The sequence below is a fragment of the Macaca fascicularis genome, chromosome 5 (genome assembly GCF_037993035.2).
Source record: "Macaca fascicularis isolate 582-1 chromosome 5, T2T-MFA8v1.1".
NCBI lineage: Eukaryota > Metazoa > Chordata > Mammalia > Primates > Cercopithecidae > Macaca > Macaca fascicularis.
In genome coordinates this window covers 74,922,356-74,931,165 of record NC_088379.1, presented here as the reverse complement: position 1 = coordinate 74,931,165, position 8,810 = coordinate 74,922,356, and the positions used below count along the sequence as shown (strand labels likewise).

The 8,810-nt window shown below is 39.6% G+C and overlaps 1 long non-coding RNA gene across 1 annotated transcript; it reads right to left on the bottom strand.

Annotated features, from left to right (window-relative positions):
* Nucleotides 1–309: 309 nt before the first annotated feature.
* Nucleotides 310–1,074, bottom strand: LOC107129684 (uncharacterized). The gene is made up of 2 exons (XR_001490597.3): nucleotides 937–1,074; nucleotides 310–805 (listed from the first exon to the last, which is right to left on the bottom strand). It is a non-coding gene; the product is annotated as an uncharacterized lncRNA (long non-coding RNA).
* Between the last annotated feature and the right edge of the window lie 7,736 nt (nucleotides 1,075–8,810).

Below are 8,810 nucleotides of genomic sequence, written 5' to 3'. Positions count from 1 at the left end.
AATAATAATAATAAACTGAAAACTGAGTCATGCAAGAAACTACCTTTCCTTCTGTTCTGAAGCAGACAGCTACAGTTCAAAGGTAAAATACCTCCACAGGCAGCTGTGCCATGTTCACATGATCTTATGTAAAATGCCAATTTACTGAGAACAAGACAAAAATGTAATTGATTATTCTCCTACCTGCTCCTTTTCTCTTACAACACGTGGATTACTATACCCTCTCTCTTTCCCCTCCAGATTACTTTTCCTCATTAAATGTTGAAGTCCTCAAAATCATCTTTGGAAAAACGCACAGACCATAGCCTGTTTCTGTGATTTCATGTTTATTTCTTCTGGGCATATCCTTAACCTTAGCAAAATAAACTTCAAAACTGATTGAGATTTGTCTCAGATACTTTCTATTTTATACATATTTACATACGGTTGTAATGAAACTAGCATTTTACATGAGATATGGAAGGCATAACAACTTAAATCAAATGTTTATTGGAAAGCGATAAGTATCAGTTTGTTTTCTTTTTTTAACCAAAAAATAGAATTCAGAAAATTGTAAAGGTCATATGAATAGCTGACTAGCCCATGAACAAATCAGTTTAGCATAGACATTAATATCCAAATAATGAGTTAGTTATAAGTTTTATATTTGCTTAAGTTGGGTTCTTGCTACATAACTCAAATAAAATGATTTCTGTAGATGCTGTCATACTTGTTGTTTGAGCGATTTAGCTGTTCCAGCTTGCAGGCTTCAGAGTGTCTGAGGTGACCATGAGCTGAAGTGGTCCCCCAGCATAGCACAGCTTGTCTATGAAAACATGGTCAAAGCACTTTTTAAAGCAGGTCCCTGATCCCATTCCTCCTGACTGGGCAAGACCTCCCAACCAGGGTCTCCAGTCACCTCCTACAGGTGCATTTGAGCCAGCAATATGTCCGTACCTCCCTGTCTCAGACCTCCTAGAAGATGGCGCAGACTGCCATCTTTGCTGCTTCACAGGCTTAACTGGTGATACCTGCAGGTACAGGAAAGTTTGAGGTGACTAGGCATTGAAGCGGAACCCCAGCATACCACAGCAAGTCTACAGAAAAGTGCACAGACTGTTAAAGGAAGAAAAATACACAAAAGCCAGCAACTTCAAATATTGAAGGTAAATAAGCCTGCCAAGATGAAAAAGAATTAGCACAAGAATGCTGAAAACTCAAAAAACCAGAGTGCCCTCTTTCCTCCAAATGACTGCAAGGGTTTGGAATCGGGTGGAGACTGAGGAAGTTAAAATGACAGAATTGGAATTCAGAATTTGGATAGAAATGAAGTACACTGAGCTAAAGGAGTACACTATAAACCAATGCAAGAAAGCTGAAACTCCTAATAAAACATTGCAGGAGTTGTCAGACAAAATAGTCAATAGATAAAAGAGTGTAATCAACCTGATATAGCACAAAAACACACTACATAATTTCCTAATGTGAACACAAGTATTAATAGTAGAAGAGATCAAGTGGAGAAAAGAATAACTGAGCTTGAAGACTACATTTCTGAAATAATGAGACAAAAACAGAAAAAAAAGAAAAGGAATGAACAAAACCTCCACAAAATATGGGATTATGTAATGAGACCAAATCTATGACTGACTGTTTTCCTGAATGATATGAGGACATTGGAATCAATTTGGACAACATATTTTAGGATATCATTCATGAGAACTTCCTGAACCTAGTTACAAAGGCAAACATTCAAATTCAGGAAATGTAAAAAACTCCAGTAAGATACACCATGAGAAAAACATCCCCAAGGCACATAATTATAAGATTCTTCAAAGTCAAAATGAAAGAAAAAATGTTAATGGCAACTAGAGGGAAAGGTCAAGCCACCTACAAAGGGAAGTACATCAGACTAACAGCGAATCTCTCAGCTGAAACCCTACAAGCAAGAAGAGATTAGTGGCCAATATTCAACATTTTATAAAGAAAATAATTCTAACCCAAAATTTCAAATCTAGCCAAATCAAGCTTTATAAGCTAAGAAGAAATAAGTTCTTTTTCAGACAAGCAAATGCTGGGGAATTTCTTACCACCAGACGTGCCTTAAAAGAGCTCCTGAAACAAGGACTAAATGTGGTAAGGAAAGACTATTACCAACTACTACAAAAACACACTGAAGTATGTATAGACCAGTGACATTATAAAGCAACCAAATAAACTAAGTTTGCAAAATAATCAGCTAACATCATGATGACAGAATCAAATCCACACATATAAATACTAACCTTAAATGTAAAAGTGCTAAAAGCCCCAGCTAAAATACACAGAATGACAAGCTGGATAAAGAACCAAGACCTTGCGATGCTTTCTTTAAGAGATCCAACTCACATGCAATGAACAGATAGGCTCAAAATAAAGGGATGGAGGAAAATTTGCTAAGACAATAGAAAACATAAAAAAGATGGGATTGCAATATTAGTTTCTGACAAAAAAGACTTTAAACCATCAAAGATCAAAAAAGACAAAAAGGAGCGATACATAATGGTAAAAGGTTCAATTCAACAAGAAGAGCTATCTTAAATATATATGTACCCAACATAGTAGGACCGAGATTTATAAAGCAAGTTGTTAGAGACTTTCGAAGAGACTTAGACCTCCACATAATAGTAGACAGAGATTTTCATACCTCATTGACAATATTAGACAGGTCATTGAAACAGAAAATTAGCAAAAATATTCAAGAACTGAACTCAACACTTGATCAAATGGACCTGATAGATAACTACAGAACTCTCCACTCAAAAACAATCGCATATACACTCTTCTCATTGTCACATGGCACTTACTCTAAAATTAATTACATAATTGGAAATAAAACACTCCTTAGAAAATGAAAAAAAAAAAAAACTGAAATCATAACAAAGAACCTCTCAAACCACAGCACAATCAAATTAACAATCAAGACTAAGAAATTCACTCAAAACTATCCAACGACATGGAAATTGAATGACTTCAAAATGACTTTTGGGTAAATAATGATATTAAGACAGGTATTTGGAAGTTCTTTGAGACTAATGAGAACAAAGAAAAAACATACCAGAAGCTCTGGGACCCAACTAAGGCAAAGTTTATATGAAAAGTTATAGCACTAAATGCCCACAACAAAAAGTCAGAAACATCTTAAGTCAACACATTAACATCACAACCAAAAGAACTAGAGAACCAAGGGCAAAAAAATCCCAAAGCTAGTAGAAGACAGGAAATGACTAAAATTAGAGCTTAACTGAAGAAGACGGAGACAGGAAAAACAACAACAACAACAACAACAAAAATTAAAAGGATGAACTACGGGGGTGGAGCAAGATGGCCGAATAGGAACAGCTCCAGTCTCCAGCTCCCAGTGGGAGCAACACAGAAGACGGTGATTTCTGCATTATCAACTGAGGTACTGGGTTCATCTCACTGGGGAGTGCCTGACAATCGGTGCTGGTCAGCTGTTGCAGCCTGACCAGCGAAAGCTGAAGCAGGGCCAGGCATCACCTCACCTGGGAAGTGCAAGGGGGAAGGGAATCCCTTTCCCTAGCCAGGGAACTGAAACACACAACACCTGGAAAATCGGGTAACTCCCAACCCAATACTGTGCTTTAAGCAAACCGGCACACCAGGAGATTATATCCCACACCTGGCCAGGAGGGTCCCACGACCACGGAGCCTTCCTCATTGCTAGCACAGCAGTCTGCCATCTAACCACAAGGCAGCAGCCAGGCTGGGGGAGGGGCGCCTGCCATTGCTGAGGCTTAAGTAGGTAAACAAAGCCCTGGGAAGATCGAACTGGGTGGAGCAGAAAACTCTGAAGACGCAAGTGACACTGTCTGAGAGCTTTGAAGAGAGCAGTAGATCTCCCAATACTGAGGTTGAGATCTGAGAATGGACAGACTGCCTGCTCAAGTGGGTCCCTGACCCCTGAGTAGCCTAACTGGGAGACATCCGCCACTAGGGGCAGACTGACACACCACACCTCACACAGTGGAGTACACCCCTGAGAGGAAGCTTCCAAAAGCAAGAATCAGACAGGTACACTTGCTGTTCAGCAGTATTCTATCTTCTGGAGCCTCTGCTGCTGACACCCAGGCAAACAGGGTCTGGAGTGGACCTCAAGTAATCTCCAACAGACCTACAGCTGAGGGTCCTGACTGTTAGAAGGAAAACTAATAAACAGGAAGGACACCAACACCAAAACCCCATCAGTACGTCACCATCATCAAAGACCAGAGGCAGATAAACCACAAAGATGGGGAAAAAGCAGGGCAGAAAAGCTGGAAATTCAAAAAATAAGAGAGCATCTCCACCTCCAAAGGAACACAGCTCATAGCCAGCAACCGATCAAAGCTGGACAGAGAATGACTTTTCTGAGATGAGAGAAGAAGGCTTCAGTCCATCAAACTTCTCAGAGCTAAAGGAGGAATTACATACCCAGTGCAAAGAAACCAAAAATCTTGAAAAAAGAGTGGAAGAATTGATAACCAGAATAATTAATGCAGAGATGGCAATAAACGAACAGACAGAGATGAAAACTATGACACGAGAAATACATGACAAATGCACAAGCTTCAGTAACTGACTTGATCAACTGGAAGAAAGAGTATCAGCGATTGAGGATCAAATGAATGAAATGAAGCAAGAAGAGAAATCTAAAGAAAAAAGAAGAAAAAGAAATGAACAAATCCCACAAGAAGTATGGGATTATTTAAAAAGACTAAATCTACATCTGATTGGGGTGCCTGAAAGTGAGGGAGAAAATGGAACCAAGTTGGAAAACACTCTTCAGGATATCATCCAGGAGAACTGCCCCAACCTAGTAGGGCAGGCCAATATTCAAATTAAGGAAATACAGAGAACGCCACAAAGATACTCCTCGAGAAGAGCAACTCCAAGACACATAATTGCCAGATTCACCAAAGTTGAAATGAAGGAAAAAATCTTAAGGGCAGCCAGAGAGAAAGGTTGGGTTACACACAAAGGGAAGCCAATCAAATTAACAGCAGATCTCTCGGCAGAAACTCTACAAGCCAGAAGCGAGTGGGGGCCAATATTCAACATTCTTAAAGAAAATAATTTTCAACCCAGAATTTCATATCCAGCCAAACTAAGTTTCATAAGTGAAAGAGAAATAAAATCCTTTACAAACAAGCAAATGCTTAGAGATTTTGTCACCACCAGGCCTGCCTTACAAGAGACCCTGAAGGAAGCACTAAACATGGAAAGGAACAACCGGTACCAGCCATTGCAAAAACATGCCAAAGTGTAAAGACCATCGAGACTAGGAAGAAACTGCATCAACTAACGAGCAAAATAACCAGTTAATATCATAACGGCAGGATCAAGTTCACACATAACAATGTTAACCTTAAATGTAAATGGACTAAATGGTCCAATTAAAAGACACAGCCTGGCAAACTGGATAGAGTCAAGACCCATCAGTCTGCTGTATTCAGGAGACCCATCTCACATGCAGAGACATACATAGGCTCAAAATAAAGGTATGGAGGAAGATCTACCAAGCAAATGGAGAACAAAAAAAAGCAGGGGTTACAATACTAGTCTCTGATGAAACAGACTTTAAACCATCAAAGATCAAAAGAGACAAAGAAGGCAATTACATAATGGTAAAGGGATCAATTCAACAGGAAGAGCTAACTATCCTAAATATATATGCACCCAATACAGGAGCACCCAGATTCATAAAGCAAGTCCTTAGAGACTTACAAAGAGACTTAGACTCCCATACAATAATAATGGGAGACATCAACACCCCACTGTCAACATTAGACAGATCAATGAGACAGAAAGTTAACAAGGCTATCCAGGAATTGAACCCAACTTGGTACCACGCAGACATAATAGACATCTACAGAACTCTCCACCCCAAATCAACAGAATATACATTCTTCTCAGCACCACATCGCACTTATTCCAAAATTGACCACATAATTGGAAGTAAAGCACTCCTCAGCAAATGTAAAAGAACAGAAATTATAACAAACTGTCTCTCAGCCCACAGTGCAATCAAACTAGAACTCAGGACTAAGAAACTCAATCAAAACCGCTCAACTACATGGAAACTGAATAACCTGCTCCTGAATGACTACTGGGTACACAACGAAATGAAGGCAGATATAAAGATGTTCTTTGAAACCAATGAGAACAAAGATACAACATACCAGAATCTCTGGGACACAATTAAAGCAGTGTGTAGAGATAAATTTATAGCACTAAATGCCCACAAGAGAAAGCTGGAAAGATCTAAAATTGACACTCTAACATCACAATTAAAAGAACTAGAGAAGCAAGAGCAAACACATTCAAAAGCTAGCTGAAGGCAAGAATTAACTAAGATCAGAGCAGACCTGAAGGAGATAGAGACACAAAAACCCTCCAAAAAATCAATGAATCCAGGAGCTGGTTTTTTGAAAAGATCAACAAAATTGATAGACCGCTAGCAAGACTAATAAAGAAGAAAAGAGAGAAGAATCAAATAGACGCAATAAAAAATGATAAAGGGGATATCACCACCAACCAGACAGAAATACAAACTACCATCAGAGAATACTATAAACACCTCTACGCAAATAAACCTGAAAATCTAGAAGAAATGGATAATTTCCTGGACACTTACACTCTCCCAAGACTAAACCAGGAAGAAGTTGAATCCCTGAATAGACCAATAGCAGGCTCTGAAATTGAGGCAATAATTAATAGTCTACCAACCAAAAAAAGTCCAGGACCAGATGGATTCACAGCTGAATTCTACCAGAGGTACAAGGAGGAGCTGGTACCATTCCTTCTGAAAGTATTGCAATCAATAGAAAAAGAGGGAATCCTCCCTAACTCATTTTATGAGGCCAACAACATCCTGATACCAAAGCCTGGCAGAGACACAACAAAAAAAGAGAATTTTAGACCAATATCCCTGATGAACATCGATGCAAAAATCCTCAATAAAATACTGGCAAACCAGATCCAGCAGCATATCAAAAAGCTTATCCACCATGATCAAGTGGGCTTCATCACTGGGATGCAAGGCTGGTTCAACATTCGCAAATCAATAAACGTAATCCAGCATATAAACAGAACCAAAGACAAAAACCACATGATTATCTCAATAGATGCAGAAAAGGCCTTTGACAAAATTCAACAGCCCTTCATGATAAAAACTCTCAATAAATTCGTTATTGATGGAATGTATCTCAAAATCATAAGAGCTCTTTATGACAAACCCACAGCCAATATCATACTGAATGGGCAAAAACTGGAAAAATTCCCTTTGAAAACTGGCACAACACAGGGATGCCCTCTCTCACCACTCCTATTCAACATAGTATTGGAAGTTCTGGCTAGGGCAATCAGGCAAGAGAAAGAAATCAAGGGTATTCAGTTAGGAAAAGAAGAAGTCAAATTGTCCCTGTTTGTAGATGACATGATTGTATATTTAGAAAACCCCATTGTCTCAGCCCAAAATCTCCTGAAGCTGATAAGAAACTTCAGCAAAGTCTCAGGTTAAAAAATTAATGTGCAAAAATCACAAGCATTCTTATACACCAGTAACAGACAAACACAGAGCCAAATCATGAATGAACTTCCATTCACAATTGCTTCAAAGAGAATAAAATACCTAGGAATCCAACTTACAAGGGATGTAAAGGACCTCTTCAAGGAGAACTACAAACCACTGCTCAGTGAAATAAAAGAGGACATAAACAAATGGAAGAACATACCATGCTCATGGATAGGAAGAATCAATGTCGTGAAAATGGCCATACTGCCCAAGGTAATTTAGAGATTCAATGCCATCCCCATCAAGCTACCAATGAGTTTCTTCACAGAATTGGAAAAAACTGCTTTAAAGTTCATATGGAACCAGAAAAGAGCCCGCATCTCCAAGACAATCCTAAGTCAAAAGAACAAAGCTGGAGGCATGACGCTACTTGACTTCAAACTATACTACCAGGCTACAGTAACCAAAACAGCATGATACTGATACCAAAACAGAGATATAGACCAATGGAACAGAACAGAGTCCTCAGAAATAATACCACACATCTACAGCCATTCGGTCTTTGATAAACCTGAGAAAAACAAGAAATGGGGAAGGTATTCCCTATTTAATAAATGGTGCTGGGAAAATTGGTTAGCCATAAGTCGAAAGCTGAAACTGGATCCTTTCCGTACTCCTTACCCAAAAATTAATTCAAGATGGATTAGAGACTGAAATGTTAGACCTAATACCATAGAAACCCTAGAAGAGCAGGCCGGGCGCAGTGGCTCAAGCCTGTAATCCTAGCACTTTGGGAGGCCGAGACGGGCGGATCACGAGGTCAGGAGATCGAGACCAGCCTGGCTAACACCGTGAAACCCCGTCTCCTACAAAAAAACTAGCCGGGTGAGGTGGCGGGTGCCTGTAGTCCCAGCTACTTGGGAGGCTGAGCCAGGAGAATGGCGTGAACCCGGGAGGCGGAGCTTGCAGTGAGCTGAGATCCGGCCACTGCACTCCAGCCTGGGCGACAGAGCCAGACTCCGTCTCAAAAAAAAAAAAAAAAAAAGAAAAAAAAAACCCTAGAAGAAAACCTAGGTAATACCATTCAGAACATAGGCATGGGCAAGGACTTCATGTCTAAAACACCAAAAGCAACCGCAACAAAAGCCAAAATTGACAAATGGGATCTCATTAAACTAAAGAGCTTCTGCACAGCAAAAGAAACTACCATCAGAGTGAACAGGCAACCTACAGAATGGGAGAAAAGTTTTGCAATCTACTCATCAGACAAAGGGCT